The following is a 16,065-nucleotide window of genomic DNA, read 5'->3' on the forward strand; positions in this document are numbered from 1 at the left end:
TAGCACAGTAATACACGGCTGTGTCCTCAGGATTCACAGAGCTCAGTTTTAAATAAACTTGGCTCTTGGAGGTGCCCAGGTGATGCTGACTTGGGCCTGGAGAGCTGGATTATAGTCTGTGCTCCCATCACCCCGTATATCACCAACTCACTCCAGTCCTTTTCCTGGGGCCTGGCAGATCCAGTACATACCATAGCTGGTTAAAGAGAATCCAGAGACAGTACAGGTGAGAGACAGGGTCTGTGAGGGCTTCACCAGTCCAAGACCTGACTCATAATTGCACCTTGGCCAGGATACCTGGGTATAAAGACAAACACAGTGAGTCGTGTGCTCAAATGCTGTAATCTCAGACTTCATGTACGAATCTCTGAAGCACTCACCTCCCAGAGTTGCCACCAGAAACAAGAAAAGCCATACACAATTCATGTTCATGTGGCTGAGATTCATGATAAAGGAATGCTCTCCAGGGTGAGAAGGCATATGACTTTAAGTACATGTATGCTGTGGTTTCATCTGAATGCATATTAGGCATTTGCATGTGGGAGGTGCGGTTGTATGTAAAAAGGTGGAAAGGGCAGAATGGTGGTGTCCAAGTGTGTAATCTAAAAAGACTTTCCCCCAGCTTTGTCTTCCCTAAAAATATGCCAAACATTAGAGGCTATTTGCCAGCGTATTGTGGGAGGTAATTGTTTCCATGGAGAGCCAGAGAAGTGGTCAAACCTGCTCAGTGACATCCAAAGTTAGGCTGCCATCCTGAATCTGAGATCCGTCCATCTTGGCACAGGTATACCCCAATCCCTCCCCTTCCTATTGCCTGTATACCCCTAGATTTTCATCCTCTCATTACTGTATTACCTATAGTATGACCCCTCCCTGTGATGTGTGTCTTTACCTGAAATTAGGGGGCTTGCACACCCTCAAAGGTATATAAATCTTGGTTAGAAATAAAGAATCTCTCTCCCGTGGTGCTCTCCTCTGCGGTCCTCGCTTCCGTGTCCCCTCTCCCCTTGTTCTCCTTCCCCTCACTCTCCTGCCCTCAGGTCTCCCATCTCTATGGGAATCACCGAGCGGGGCTACGGTGAGCATGCTAACATGAAATTTGTCTGATTCCATCATTTTACTCTTTCTTCTATCGCCTGTATTTCTCTATGAGTTTACTATAATCTTTAATTATTATCACTGTACAATTGTGCCTACCAGACCTGGGATGATTTGTGAGGCGCTGGCTACCCTGACAGCCATGGGAGAATACAGTCTTCTCCCTGAGGTCTTCACTCTAGCAATCATACAAACATCTGTGCAGATTTCATGTTTAATGTAGCTTTATGTCATTTCCATCAAAATACCCAGATGTTCTATTGAAATTAAAGACAATCTCTATCCTAACGATGTTTAGGTAACAAGACCAGGCCTACCTGAATCTTTCCATACATCTGAACACATAGGGAAACAAGAGTATGTCATCCATAAAGCTCCTTGGCCCTATGATATTTCAGAATATTTAGAAAGGAGTAAAAATACTTTAACCCTATGTTCTAGATTTAGAGTTGGAATAAAAGGTTTCCTAACAATATGGTTATTGTGTGGTTAAAAGAAACCACAGAAATAAGAAAAAGTGCATTTATCCTCTCATGAGTTAGTACCGAGGGTGGGCATTGGGCTCAGTGTATTTTGAGAGGCGCCTGCTAACAGCAAGAGGCGTTTCCTGGACTTACACTGTCTTCCACATCTGTGGGTACCTCAGCAACATTCTTTTCTGGTACTGAGCTTTCAGACTCTTGGTCAGGAGTATTACCTGGAGTTGTCTCTGCAGGTTTCCTGCCATGGGCAGTAGAGCTACCATAGTGGTCAGCACAGCAGTTCTAGCTGACCAGGCACTGCAGTCCTTACCCAGACTCCTGTCTTCACTTCTGTCTTCTCTTGGTCCAGAGCTGGTGGGTCCTTAGCATCCATGCAAGTCTGCTTTCTCCCTGAGACTGGTTTTCTGTCTGGACTCACACTGACTCTCACTCACCGTGAAAAGCTTGGGCCATAGAGAATGATACAAGTTGCGAACACTCTGAATTGGTTGCAGTGAAATGAAGTGAGATCGATTCATGTAGATATTTATATAGATATTGTTATGAGATATATGCCACAATAAAATATCAATCAAGAAAGACATTTGCCTGAAAGACAATCAAAGTATTAAACAGAGGTTAGGGTTCATTCTGTCCACAGAAATAGGAACCATACTTAAAGCAGATTTCTATTCAAAGTAATTCAAGCAAGAGAGTTATAGAGTTATTTATTCCATGTTAAGGAAGAAATTGTCAAGTGAGAATTCTTTTTATGGGTTTCTGTGATGCTTTTGGGAGGGAATTTTGCAGCTGTTGGTAATTGTTGAACACAATAATAATCTAATGCCATTTGTGTTAGTCTGGGTACATTAGATAAATGATCCACAGAAACTCATATGTATAAGAGAGTTTTATATAAAGGTTAAGTGCACATCAAGAAAACATCCTAACTCAGTGGTACCCAAGCCCACAACTCCAACATTAGCCCATATGCCCAACACCAATCCACGAAGTCTTCTTCCATCTCACAAAACATGCACAATGAGGCCGATGGCAGGAAGAAAGCCAAGTAAGAGAATGTGTAAGCATCTCAGCACAGGCAGGGTCACCCCTCAGCTGTTCTAGCACTCAGGGCTTCATGGGGGTAGGTCCATGCAGCTTCTCTTAAGGGATGTTCTTGCAGGAAGTGAGCCTTGCCAGATGAAGCAGGGAACTGTCTAAGGCAGCTGCACCCTTGTCTGACCATCAGAAAACAAGTGACCCTAGAACTAGAAAGGCGAGGCTCACCAAGCCATTTATCCCTCGGCCCTTCAATTGACCCCATAAGTCTTTATCGGCCAGGTTGGCACAATAAACTATGTACCTCTCCATTGAATTATGTATGAGAAGAATGTTGAAAATATTATTTTGTAGCACATATATGATAAAAATAACTTAGAATATGACATAGTTTTCATTTTTTACTCACAATTAGAAACTGATGGAGAGTGTTGCTGGTACAACATTTCAAAAGACTAGCTAAAATATTCAATCAGAAAAGAGATTATGATATAAGCCAGAAATTTGAATTTATAAAAAGTGTTAGCAATGGAATAAATATTCTTTATTTAATATTTTATTTATTGTCTCACTTTTCCTCCAAATCTGTTTTATTGGGGGCAAATGCAGTTGTCATATCCATCCGTAGTTCAAGTGCATCAAGCAGTATTATACAACTGCTACCCCAATTAGCTTGAAAACATCATCTTCCTTTCTCAACTAGTGGCACCATCTCCCTTTATTCCACCACCACCACCACTCCACTGTAGTCCCAGAAACCCTTATTCTACTTGCTGTCTCTTTATGTTAATCAATTCTGGCTTTCATCTACCATCAAAAAGAAAAACATATCGCTGAAATTCAAGAATGCTATCCCCCAATGACAAAATACATGAGATAAACTCCAATAAGAATTTAAATTGAGGAAGCAGGCAGTCCAAGTGCAGTCAGCAGCCCTTCCTCGGAATCCATAACAGACCTAGGTGTGCTTCAGATGTGTCAGTCTGGCTACTGGAATGTGAGGATCTTGTCAGTTGACTGCCTTTCTCAGGATATTCTGGATCCAAAAGCACTCTTTAGTAGCTGGTGTCCTGCAACACGCCCTGTGGCTCATGCTGAACACGCAAACTGCTTGTCATATGCATTATATTGAATACAGCAAGAAACAACAAAAAACACCTACTCCCTGCCTTCAAGGAGATTTCAGCTCACAGCACAGCCTTATTTCTCTATGTTTGCTGTTCTTCAACTGCAGCACAAAGGAGGGATGCTTGCAAACCTCCCTCCCTGCACTGGCCACAGAGTGAAACCACTGGCTGTGAGGACTGCTGCCTACTCTGATGGTGAGCCGGCTCTGTCTCTTCTCTGTGAGCAAACTACTGTTGCACACAGAGCCTGTGTGTGAGCTGAGCTTTTGTCAGTGACTTCCGACACTGGTTTAACAGAAATCAACAGTTATATGTGTGCAGTACACAAGAAGGGGAGTAATTCAACTTGAAGGGAGAATAAGGTTATTTTTATAAAAGAACCTTGTAAATTGGAGCACAATCAGGAAAAATATATTTAAAAGGAAAACCATTAACATGTTAAGAAAGATTTTTAAAATAATATAAAAGATGTCACAGAAAAGGATGATATAATTAAAATGAGAATACGATATATGAAGTTTTGTGGAGACCAGGATGATGGAAAAAATAGAACAATTTTTAAAAATAGAACAATTCCTGATAATAATATGAAGTATGATTAAACACAATGCAGAATACACAGAAAACAAATTAATGGACATAAATAAACAAAACAAGATGCAAATTCAGAAATTCGATAACTATAAGCCATTGGCACCGTTGAATCCCGAATCACAGTGATTCTAGGACAGAGTAGAACTGCTCCGTAGGGTGTCAGACACTGTTAATCTTTTGGAGGAGCAAACAGCCTCATCTTTCTCGCTTGGAGGAGCTGGTGATTTCAAACTACTGACATTGAACTTTGCATCCCAATGTAAAATAGATAAAAAGATGGCAAAATGAAAACCTGTGCCAGGGGAGGCTAAGAGTTAAGTGAGAAAGCCCTAATTCCAACAGGAAATCCTCCCTGTCATCCATCTGTGCCTGTCTAAGGCTGGGTTCTCTGCGCCCCCTGCTGCCCAGTGTCTTCCCTGCAGGGGAGGTTTGTGTCTGGGCTCACACTGACTTCCCCTCACTGTGCTCCTTGCACAGTAATACGTAGCCGTGTCCTCAGCGGTCACGGAGCTCAGCTGCCGGGAGAACTGATTCTTCGATGTGTCTCTGGTGATGGAGAGTCGGCTTTGGAAGGACGGGTTATAACCTGTATTACCACCATAATCTATGCACCCCATCCACTGCAGCCCCTTCCCCGAGGTCTGGCGGATCCAGCTCCAACGGGTAACCACTGCTTGTTATGGAGAAACCAGAGACAATGCAGGTGAGGGACAGCTTCTGGGAGGGCTTCACCAGTCCTGGACCCGACTCCTGAAGCTGCACCTGGGACAGGACGCCTGCAAATTAAAAAAAGAAAATTCCATGTCAGTCACAACTATCTCCATAGACCCAGGTCGGATATCTGAATCTCTCACCTTGGGGAACTGTCACAGGCACAGCAGAACACACAGCAATAGCATCTTTAGACCACAGCTCTGTTTCCCAAGAGACCCACAGCCCTGTCTGAAGAGAACTGATAGTTTTCCCACCCCAAGGGTGAAATTGTACCCTAGTGCCTGAAAGATAATTTGCATATGAGGGAGTCCTGTCCTTATAAACAGAAAGTGATAGAGGCCAGGCCCCCCTTTATCTTCTGAGCCCATGGTACGGTAACTGTTTGAACTCATATGTTAAGCAGGGACCCTCAGTTCTTGCTTCAGCCCCATTAACACTTTGGCAGAGTTGGGGGTTTGGGTGTTTCCAGTTTGTTAGGAGGATGCACATCCACACCCAACGTACATGGTTCTATCTCAACCATGTCACCCATGCACTCCCTCTGCAAAGGGCCAAATTACTGGTGCCTCAGCCATTGTTATCTGAGTCTTTGCCGCTGGAGTTTCAGCCACAGGTGTGGACCCTTTGGCGTGGACCGCCTCTCTCCTCTCTGGCTCCTCCCCGAGCCCCGCCCCAAGCCGGCCAGGCCCCGCCCACCCCCTCACCAGGCGCCTGTGCTGGCATCTCAGCAGAAATGGGCGGGGAAAGAGCTGCCTTGAGAGGAAGTGAAGGCAGACCCCTACCCCTCTCTGACCCCGCCAGCTCCTCCCACCCCGGGTCACGCCCAGACAGGGCCGGAAGTGGCGGTGTCTTATTCTGAACTGCAACTCACTGCAAGGATTCCACTGTCGGTGCTCTGCTTGCGGTGCCAGAGAAGCGCCCACAGCCTGAGCACCCTGTTGCCGGCGCTCCCAGGTGGGAGGCTCTGGGCTCCGGGACATGTATGTGGGCGGAGGCTGTTTTAGTCCAGCTGACTAGGGTGCAAGCGCCCTTTCTCTCCCCCAGGAACCCTGCCAGCGCTTCTCTTGGTGAGAGGTGGGCGGGTGTCCCCAAGGCCGGTCCTATTTCCCTGCTTTCAGATTGGTTGTGGTTCATGGTGGGAGTCCCTGTTGGAGAAAGGGGATCCCGGCTGGGGTTTGGGGCTTCGGGGTTCCCTGATTCTCTCTTTGCGGGTCTCCTAACCCCCCTCCCTTGTTTCCTTCCGCACAGCGATGCCTCCTCCCGAGACTCCTTGCGCCTCCTCAGCTCAAAGGTGAGCCCGGGATCTTGTTCTGCTGACCTCTCTCTGGACCCAACCAGAGTCTGTTCTAGGCGCAAGATCTCTTGCTGGTCCGTGACAGAAACGTCTTCCCTGGCTTTAAAATATTGGTGGCCGCCCTTTCTTCTTACTCTGTTTTTATTTCTATCTATATATTACTAAGGTTTTTAAAATCATTCCCATTTCATTTCCTTTCTATTCTTTATTGTTTCTGTTGGGTTCAGTTTGTGAAGCACAAAAGGAGTGGATGCCTAGAGATGAAATAACATGCGAGTGTCTGTAAGGATGCCTGGGTGGGGTCGGGGTGGGTCGCTGGCGGAGTTGGGGAGGGTGAGGGGACTTGGGGAGTAAGAATGAAGGATTGAGGGGACTGAACACTACAACTGAAGGTGACTAATAAGTCTGCTTAAAGGCGATTTAATCATAGTGGGAAAATAGACGATGTGAAATCGATTGTGGTAATGATTGTGGAATGCTTAAGATGGCTGAATTGTGGGATTATGTGGGATATGTGGATTAAGTGCCCCAAAACATGTTAAAAAGAAAGAAAGATGCTCTCCATCACAAAAGTAATCTAACTAAACTATGCACAGAAGAATCAAAAACCAAACTGAAACAAAGGAACCAAAAACAAGGTAATGTTAAGGTGTTCAACCTCTATTTGGGGGATGAAACTGGAAGTGACCCTGAAATGGGCCCTTGGCGTTTGAACGTTGTGAGGCTGAAGGACAATTTATTTGGGGCTGGTGTAGTGGGCGTTGGCCCTGGGGCCCTTGGCCAAGGCGCCTCTGCCAGCTGTCCAGGCAGCAGCAGGCTCATGGTCACCAGGATGTCGCAGGCTGTGATGGTGGAGTAGTTTGGAATGTGCCAGTTGAGATGCCTGGTCGGCGATGTGCCCAAAGGTGTCTTTGATCAACGAGTGCACAACGCTCATGGCCCTGAACGAGATACTGGAGTCTGAGTGGACCTACTGGAGCATCTTGTGCACATAACACACAGTAGGTCTCCTTGCCGCTGCATTGGCATTTCTTGCTGTGCTCCCTTTGAGCCTTAGCTGCAGCCTCCTTGGGACTCCTCCCTGGAGCAGGCAGGGACTTAGCAGGGTCAGGTGGGTTGTTTGACTGGGACGGTACACCTGGTAAAGGTAATGTAGGTGTCCTAAGGCGAGCTGAGGGAGGACAGAAACCTCCCCTGGAGCAGAAATTGTTGTAGCTCACTGGATCTTGATTTTTAGTAGGAATTTAGACCATGAAAGAAGGACCTCTAGATCCCTCTGACCTGTTGGGGTTTCAGCAGGAAGTGTTGGAAAAGTTACCACAGGGATAACTGGCTTGTGGTGGCCAAGTGTTCATAGTGATGTCACTTTTTAATCCTTCAATGTCGGATGATTTGATCTAATCTTCCTTGTAAGATGGGGGTGGAAGGGTGAGGGGCAGGAGTAGAGGAGGGAGGACAGGAGAGAGGAAGGAGGTGAGAGGGAATGATTGGAGCTGCCTCCACACTCCCTGATCGCCCCTAGCCTTGAACCCCGGGCAGCCACATGCTGGAAAAGGTGTGTAGGCCAGCCACTGAGTGGGGACTTGTTTTTCTCGACACTACCTAGGTGGTCAATGAGGAGGTCCTGTTAGGAAAATGGGTTGGAGATGCTCACATTGTGCACTTGTGTGTCAGCATGCCGTTTGGATCCCTGGCCCGCTGTCGGCACTCTCCCACCCTGGGGTCCCCAGGCTTTCCCACCTGTCTCACAAACTTGAATAGTTGAGTTGGATCCCATTTTATTTTTGTAGATCTTATCATTGTTTCAAAATGTTTCACACACACAAAAATCTATTTTCAATTTCATTATTTATGTGATTTTGGTGTGTACATAAGTGCATGTGTGTGTACCATACACGTTTTTGTAGTATCCTTTTTGATAACAACTAAGGATGTTTACCAGTAGTTTTGTTAGGGCAAAATGTGTGCTACCTGCTAACTGCATATATAAATCTCCTAGTACTGCTTTTGCCCATTTTAGCCCTGCAGGCAGGCTGGCCGGCTCTCCCTGCTCTCTGGCAAACAGCATCACCTCCTCCTCCTCTTGTGTTTTAGAAGGGTATAGGTGTGTTTGAAAGATGGTCAGCATCTTAATATGTAAGGGTTAATGGTTTGGGAGTTGGAGATTAGCAGTTTATCATTAGGGATTTAAGTACCAAGTATTTTTGTGTGTTGAAATGTTGCCTAGAACATTTTAACATTTACTACCTATATATAGTATTTATGACCTATTTGGCAACTTTTAAAAAATTTAATAAATCTTTTTATTGGGGCTCATACAACCCTTATCACAATGCATAAATATATCAATTGAGTAAAGCACCCTTATACATTAGTTGCCCTCGTTATTCTCAAAATTCTCCTTCCACTTGGGTTCCTGGAATCAGCTCGTTTTCCTTTTTATCCCTTCCCTTCCCTCCCCGCTCTCCCCTCCCCCATGAACCCTTAATAGTTTATAAATTATTATGTTATCTTATACTTCCAGGCCTCTCCCCTCACCCACCTTCCCATTGCCCATCCCCCAGAGATTAGAGGAAGGTGATCACACAATGATGGTTTTTGTTCTTGGTGTCTGCCACCTGGTCCGTTCAACACCTTGTATTCGCTTAGGTTGCGCACTTCTCTGTGGGCTTTGTTGTTTCCGAGCTAGATGGCCGCTTGTTTGCCTTCAATTGGCAACTTTTTTACATGACATCTTCAATTTATGATGAATAAGGAATTTTCTTTTCTTCTTTTTGGAAGTCATTTTCTTCTTTTTATTAATTCTTTTTTTCTGATCAATCTAGCTAGTATCATTTTTAATATGAGTGGTGAAAATGGATATGTATGTTTATCCTGATTCTGCGATGGGGTGAACTTTTTTCTCTTTCTCTTACATGTGACATTTTCAAAGTTTTTTTTACAAGAATGTATATTAGCATATTGAGTTTTACCTATTTCATGTTAGATTTGTAGTTGTTTTTTTTTAACATGAAAAGCTTTTTACTTTGTTTATTATTCATTCTGTGTCAATTTAGATAATTGACTTTTCCCCCATCACTAGGCATATTTGAGTGTTCATTTTCTTGTGTTAAATCAATTCTGGGATGAATTAGAATTAATCTTGATGCATGCTTATTTTAATATATTGTCTGACTCAGTTTCCTATTTTAAAAATAACTTTTTCATTCAGATCCATTATCAACACTCGTCTATAGTTTTCTTAAAATATCGTCATCTGACATGGGTATCAGGTTATTTCTTGTCTCATAGAAAATGTTACTAAGTGCTCTAAAAACTATTGTTATGTTGGAACCCAATAAGTTGAACTTAAGCAACAAAACAGTAAAAAAGTGCTTATTAATCTTATGTGAATACTCTAGCTGCCAGAATTTTTAGTTTTCATCTATCTTACAGTTAGGCTGGAAGTTTCTCAAGAAATTTTATTTTGATTCAATTGATTATAGACCTTCTAAGCATCCTGCAATCCAGTGAGTAATTATTGTCAGTCTCTTGCTCTGCTGGATCCTCTGAACTTCCAGCTGAACCCTCAGTGTACAGGACTGCATGATTTACAGTTTCCTAGACAGACAAATAGCTGCTCACCACTTAGTGAGTGTGTTGTTTTAGACTAGAGCCCATGTTCCTGAAAGTACTCTGCCACCTGGCATGCTGTGAGGCCCTTAGAGAACTGCCTTCAGCTCACCAAAAGAATGGACTAATGAGGGGTGGAAATGCCTCAGTGATTTTGTTGTCACCTTGTTTGTTCCAACTTTTTTTAACTGAAGAAACCTCTTCCCTTTTTTTCATGAGAGAAATAATATCTTTTGTAAACATAACACACTAATGTCTTTGTGTTTGCGCTGGGTGTATATTTGTGGTTTCTGAGACTGTTGTCATATCATCTGTCATTGAGTCAGTGCCATCTCACTGGGACCCATTGCACAACAGAACAAAACATTGCACTCTCCTGTGCCATCCTCATAATTGAGGATGAACGCATGTTTTTAAAAAATTTATTTATTTTAACTCATTTTATCAGGGGCTTGTACAGCTTGTATTACAATCCATGCATATATCAATTGTGTTACACACATTTGTACATGTTGCTATCATCACTTTCAAAACATTTTCTTTCTACTTGAGCGCTGTATCAGCTCATTTTATTCTTCCCTCATGAAGCCCTGATAAATTATAATTTTTTATTGCTTTTTCGTGTCTTATACTGTCTGATGTCTCCCTTCACCCACTTTTCTGTTGTCCATCCCCCTGAGAAGGGGTTATATGTAGATCATTGTGTTCATTTCCCCTTTCACCCCTCACCTACCCCTTACTCTCCTGGTATTGCCACTCTGATTATTGGTCCTGATGGGTTTATCTGCCCTTGATTCCCTGTGTTTCTAGCTCTTTTCGGTACCCATGTGCATTCTCTGGTCTAGCCAGTTTCGTACAGTAGATTTGGGGTCATGATTGTGGGGTGGGGGGAGCACTAAACAACTAGAGAAAAGTTGTATGTTTCATAGGTGTTATACTGAACCCTAACTGGCTCATCCTTGTGACCCATTCTGATAGGTTAGTTTATTGTGCCAACCTGGCTCATAGGAACATGGTATAAATAATGTTGCAGTTTGATTGGAGGGCAAAGAGATAAATGGCTAGGCAAACCGTGCCTCTCTCTCTCTTGCACTCTTCTCATCAGATCAGGGTGCGCCTGCTAGTTCTCTGCCACAACTTGTGAGCTACACTAAGTGTTGGCCTAACAACCTGTGGATCATGTCACTAGAGCTTGAGGTTCCTTTGAGAAGTGCTTCATCATGTTGCTGATGTATGCATCACTTGAGCTTGGGACTGTTGGATCCTATCTTCTTGCTCTTTGTTGATGATCTGCCCTTTGTTTGCTGCCTGTGTCCAGACTGCCTGCATTGCCGTACATAAGACTCACCTGTCTGCTTCCTTGACCTTGGACCCAGTGGCCCTCATGAGTTGAAGGACTTCCAGTATATTAAATGTTTCAGGAAGTGAGTTGAACTGAGCACTCTGGACAGCTGTGTGAACAAATTAGCTGCTATATTCTTTTGTGCTTTATATGTCTATCCATTATATAGAATATATAATAATATATAATGATTATATATAATGGTTTTATATATAATGATTATATATTGTATATGTAATAGATGTATGTATGCACATATCTATATATATTCACAAGTGTCCTGGTTTTGTTTCTGTGTAACACACCCTTCTGTAAGGGGGTGTCCAATTGCCTACAGATAGACTTTGGGTCTCACTCCACACTACCCCTCTTTCAAATTGATAGGATTTTTTGTTCTGTGTCTCTGATGCCAGATACCTGATCCTATTGACACCTCATGATCACACAGGCTTGTGTGCTTCTTCCATGTGGACTTTGTAGCTTCTCAGTTTGATGGCCTTTAGGACCCCAGAAGCTATATCTTTTGATAGCCAGGCAGCATCAACTTTCTTCACCATATTTGCTTCTGCACCATTTTGTCTTAATCGATTGTGTCAGGAAGCTGAGCATCATGGAATGCCAGGTTATTAGAACAAAGTCTTCTTTCATTGAGAGAGTACTGGGGTAGAGGTCCAATGTCTATCTGCTACTTTTATACTTAAAATTTAAATATATTTACATAGATATGTTACCCTTTTGTCATATATATGTGTACATATGTAAATGACTGTATTTAGAACTCTATAAATGCCCTTTGTCTCCTACTTCTTTCCTCTATTTCCTTTTACTTTCCTCTTGTCCCACTATCATGTTTGGCCTTCATCAGTTTTCAGTAATTCCTCTCATTACATTGCCCTTGATCACGCCCTACCAGGCATCCTACACTCTCCTCAACGTCGATTTTAGATCACTTGTTGTGCCCTTGACCCCAGGCTTACAGCCACTTCCTTTCCCCCACTTCCCTGTTTCCTTTATCCCCCCCCCCAGAACCATCAGCCCCATTGTTGTCTCCTCTGGTGTGTTTATCCTGCCAATCTTATCTAGACAGACATGCGGAGACAATAATAAGCACAGAAACAAGACAGAGCAAAATAACAACAACAAAAAAGGAAGCAACCACCGGAAAAAAAGAGAAAAGACTTAAGAATCATTCCAGGTTTGTTCGTTGATCATTAGGAGTATTTTACTGTTGGTTGAGTCTGATGTGGTACCATGCCTTGGCCACTCAGTCTGTTTTTTTGTATTTCCCGGGCACTTCATTGCTTTGCTCCTCTTGCTGCTCTGTTGCATGCCCTTAGAGTTTTGCCCCAGTGTGGTGAAGTCAGATCGAGCACATTTCCCACAGTGTGCCACAGTGTTGTCCCTCATAGCGCTGTGGGTCATTAAGGGATGCCGTGTCTTGTGATTGGGATGGCCCTATGGTCCTCTCTGTGCATTAGGCAATTTGAGCAGGAATATCATTCTTCGGGTTTGGTGAACCATTTGTCGCAGTCACTTTGTTAATCCATTTGGTAGTGGGATTCATGTTTTTCACTGCCCGTCATCTTTACCAAACAAAATATCCTTTTCGAGGAATGATCTTTTCTGATATATGTCCAAAGTATATAATATGAACTCTCACCATCCTTGCCTCTAAGTAGCACTCTGACATTACATCTTCCAAAACAGACTTGTTTGTCCTTTGCATGTCCATGGTATGTGGGACATTCTTGTCCAGAACTACAATTCTAATATATTCATTCTTCTTCAGCCTTCCTTTGTTCATCTTTCAAATGCACAAGAGTCAATTGACAATAGCCTGCTTTGGTCAGGTGAAACCAGTCCTCCAGGTAATATCTTTTCCTTTCAATACTCTAAAGAGGCATTGTTCAGCAGATTTATCTAATGCAATGATTGATCTCTTGACTGTTATACTTTCAGTATTCAGGATATTTGTTTGTTTGGTCTTTTTTCTATACACCAACCAATTTTTTTTCTGGAAGGAGTTAAAATTTACTCAAGCTTTAGATTAAGAATTTTGATCAAGGAGGGGCTGTCGGAGCCAGCTCAGGAGTCAAACCGTCCTGAAAGAGGGGGAATGATTATTAGGGTAAAAAGAAGAGATTAAAAGTATTGGGAGGGCAACAGTGAATACTGAAGCTTCGGGTTTGTTTTACATACTCCTTTTATCCATGCAGAAACAACCCGGGGTTTATTATCTCATTGTTAAGCAAGCACATTTGCTACACATAGCAATTTTGTCTTCTGCCAAGGCAGACATCCCTGAGAAAATTAAACAACGTATCTTCCCAGACTTTGCATACTTTCTTGTTCTTTTTTTTTTGTTGTTCTTGTTCTTAACAGTATGTTCAAAACGTAAAGTCACAGAAGAAATCAGCAAACACTGACACATAGTTCATGAGAGTTATCAGCTGTTTCAAAGCTGAGTCTTAATGGCCTTCAACAGCCCCCGCTTTTTTATTTACTGAAGACGTCTTTACTCAAAACGTCAGCAGATCACTGTGTCTGTCTTAGGTTGTGAAGTCCTGAAATCGCCCTTACCCGTCATCAGTCACTGTCTGCAGGAGACTATGACCTGTCTTAGGTTGGAATACTCAGACTCGATTTTACCCGTCTGACTAACCAGCCTCTGCCTTATACTCCTGTTTGGGGAGGGAGTGAAGTATGCAGGTGTACTTCCTGTAATTTTGTTCCTAAAGCCAATAATTCAACCATAACCTTGTGCAGTATCATAGGGAGTATGCATAAGATAAACAATACACACACTCCCGCTGTGACTAGAGAAAAAGCATGTGAGGTAGGCCTCTGAGATTTCCTAACGAAGGGAAAGAATCTTGAAAATGCTAGAGCCAATCCTCAGCAACCTTGTCGACATCAAAATAAAGAGACTTAGCATCTTTTATGGCTAATATTTCTTGATGGAGTTGTAATCAATCTAAAGACTCATTAGCATTGTGCCAAGTACCTTGAAGATGATTCTACACTTTAATCCAGCTATACTGACTGTTAGTGTACTATTTAGGTGTAACACAGATCCATGTATGTACAGCATGGCACTGTAGACTAGACCTGGCCTTAAGCCCCTGCACCTCGTCTCCTAAATACATGACCATGTCATAAAGAGCATTTACTTTTTGTTCTAACTTCCTGTCTATATCTTCTTGAGTACCCAAAACATTAGTCACATCTTTGGATAATTCATTTCCACAGTGGGCAGTTTGTAAGATTTGTGAAAGTACAATTGCTGCAGTAGTAGCAGTAGCAACTAAACTTAATATAGCTAAAATACTTGCTATAAGCAAACCTACAAAACACTTAAATCTGGTTGATGCTTTTTCAGTCTCTTCTAATACCTGTAACCCTCTTTCTGAATACCAAGGCCCAGTAATATTCACTGGCAGCATAACAAAAGAAGGTTGATATAAAATGGCGATGACAATACCTTCAGGGGACCAGGTAATACAATTAGACAAATTGCAGTTATTACAAGACCTGTTAAACTTAGAGTCATCATGATCTATAGTAATATTCCCTGCCAAAAGTACATAAGGCGATGGTACGCAGGCAGTAACATTTCCCTGTGGTCTGGAGGTAGGGCCCATAAGCTTCATGTCCCCCTAAGCAGCCCCTATTTTCCACCACTGAGTTTGTGGAAAACCCAAATCTGACCACCAAAGCCCTGCAGACAGCCCCTTTTCCCATTTGGCAGTGTTTTTTTTTTTAGTATTGTCCTGGTTAACAGACCAATCGATGATATATCTCTCTTTTGTGACGTTATACCTGATGGGCTTGTCTGTGAGACACGATCTCCACAATATGGTTTTATTATTCTTTTGAATCTCTAGTCTACATGAGGAAAAAGACTGTGGAGTGGGTGGAATAACATTTCCTTCACTTTGTACAGGGAGGGCGTGAGTCATTAACCCACATCTTGATTTCCAGACCTTCCCAGACAGCAGGAAGTAAGAGTGGTGGATCAGAAACTTAAGCCTAGTACTTCTCACTGAGCCATGTCCCCAGAAGCACTCTGAGGCAAATTACCATCTGCATGGTTTGCAAACTGCACCAACCATTCAGGCAGCCCCCATGCTCCATCAGCATCCTGTGTAAAAACCCAAACATGCCCTCCTCCCCATATTAATAGCGGGTTGGGGCCATTCCTCCAGGCAAAACAAGCCAATGATATCTCTTCATAGGCTCTTTGAAGTTGGTGGAAGGGACACTAAAGGCAAATCTCTTACAATATTTTGGATCCAAGGGCGTGGTATAAAAACAATCTTTTAAATCTAAAATGATCTTATATGTATTGGCTGGAATAGCAGAGGGGGAAGGGAGCCCAGCCTGCAGGGCTCCCATAAGTTCCATAGTATCATTAACCCTCCTTTACTGTTTTTCCTTACAAAGCAGCTGCTATCGCAAGCCCCTGAGTAAAGAAAGGTTCAATGTCTGAGCATAGTCTGATATAATCGGACAGGTTGCCCTTTTTTCCAAAAGGTCTCAGCGCTGCCTGGCAGGCAGTATTTGCATTTTCAAAAGCCAATTGTTTCCATTCTGCGGCGGGAAGCACCTCGAAGGAAAGTGTATCTAATAAAGATTGAGTAAAAGAGGCAGTTGGGCCATATTGGGCACAAGCAACCTTGAGTTCTTTTAGCTGTTTGAAAGGAATAGGAGTAAGCCCTCTCCAATAGTTTGTGTTATTTTTCATCAGTTAACCTTATTTAGAGA

The 16,065-nt window shown here is 43.0% G+C and overlaps 1 long non-coding RNA gene across 2 annotated transcripts in view; it reads left to right on the plus strand.

The window, feature by feature from the left end:
- The first annotated feature begins 5,823 nt into the window (after positions 1-5,823).
- LOC142436876 (uncharacterized) overlaps positions 5,824-16,065 on the plus strand; it is an 80,224-nt gene continuing 69,982 nt past the window's right edge. For both annotated transcript variants that reach the window (XR_012782159.1, XR_012782160.1), the window contains exons 1-2: positions 5,824-6,007; positions 6,302-6,344. This is a non-coding gene — a long non-coding RNA (uncharacterized LOC142436876). The remainder of the gene's footprint in view (positions 6,008-6,301; positions 6,345-16,065) is intronic.

This window comes from Tenrec ecaudatus, unplaced genomic scaffold (genome assembly GCF_050624435.1).
Source record: "Tenrec ecaudatus isolate mTenEca1 unplaced genomic scaffold, mTenEca1.hap1 Scaffold_739, whole genome shotgun sequence".
In the NCBI taxonomy this organism is placed as follows: domain Eukaryota; kingdom Metazoa; phylum Chordata; class Mammalia; order Afrosoricida; family Tenrecidae; genus Tenrec; species Tenrec ecaudatus.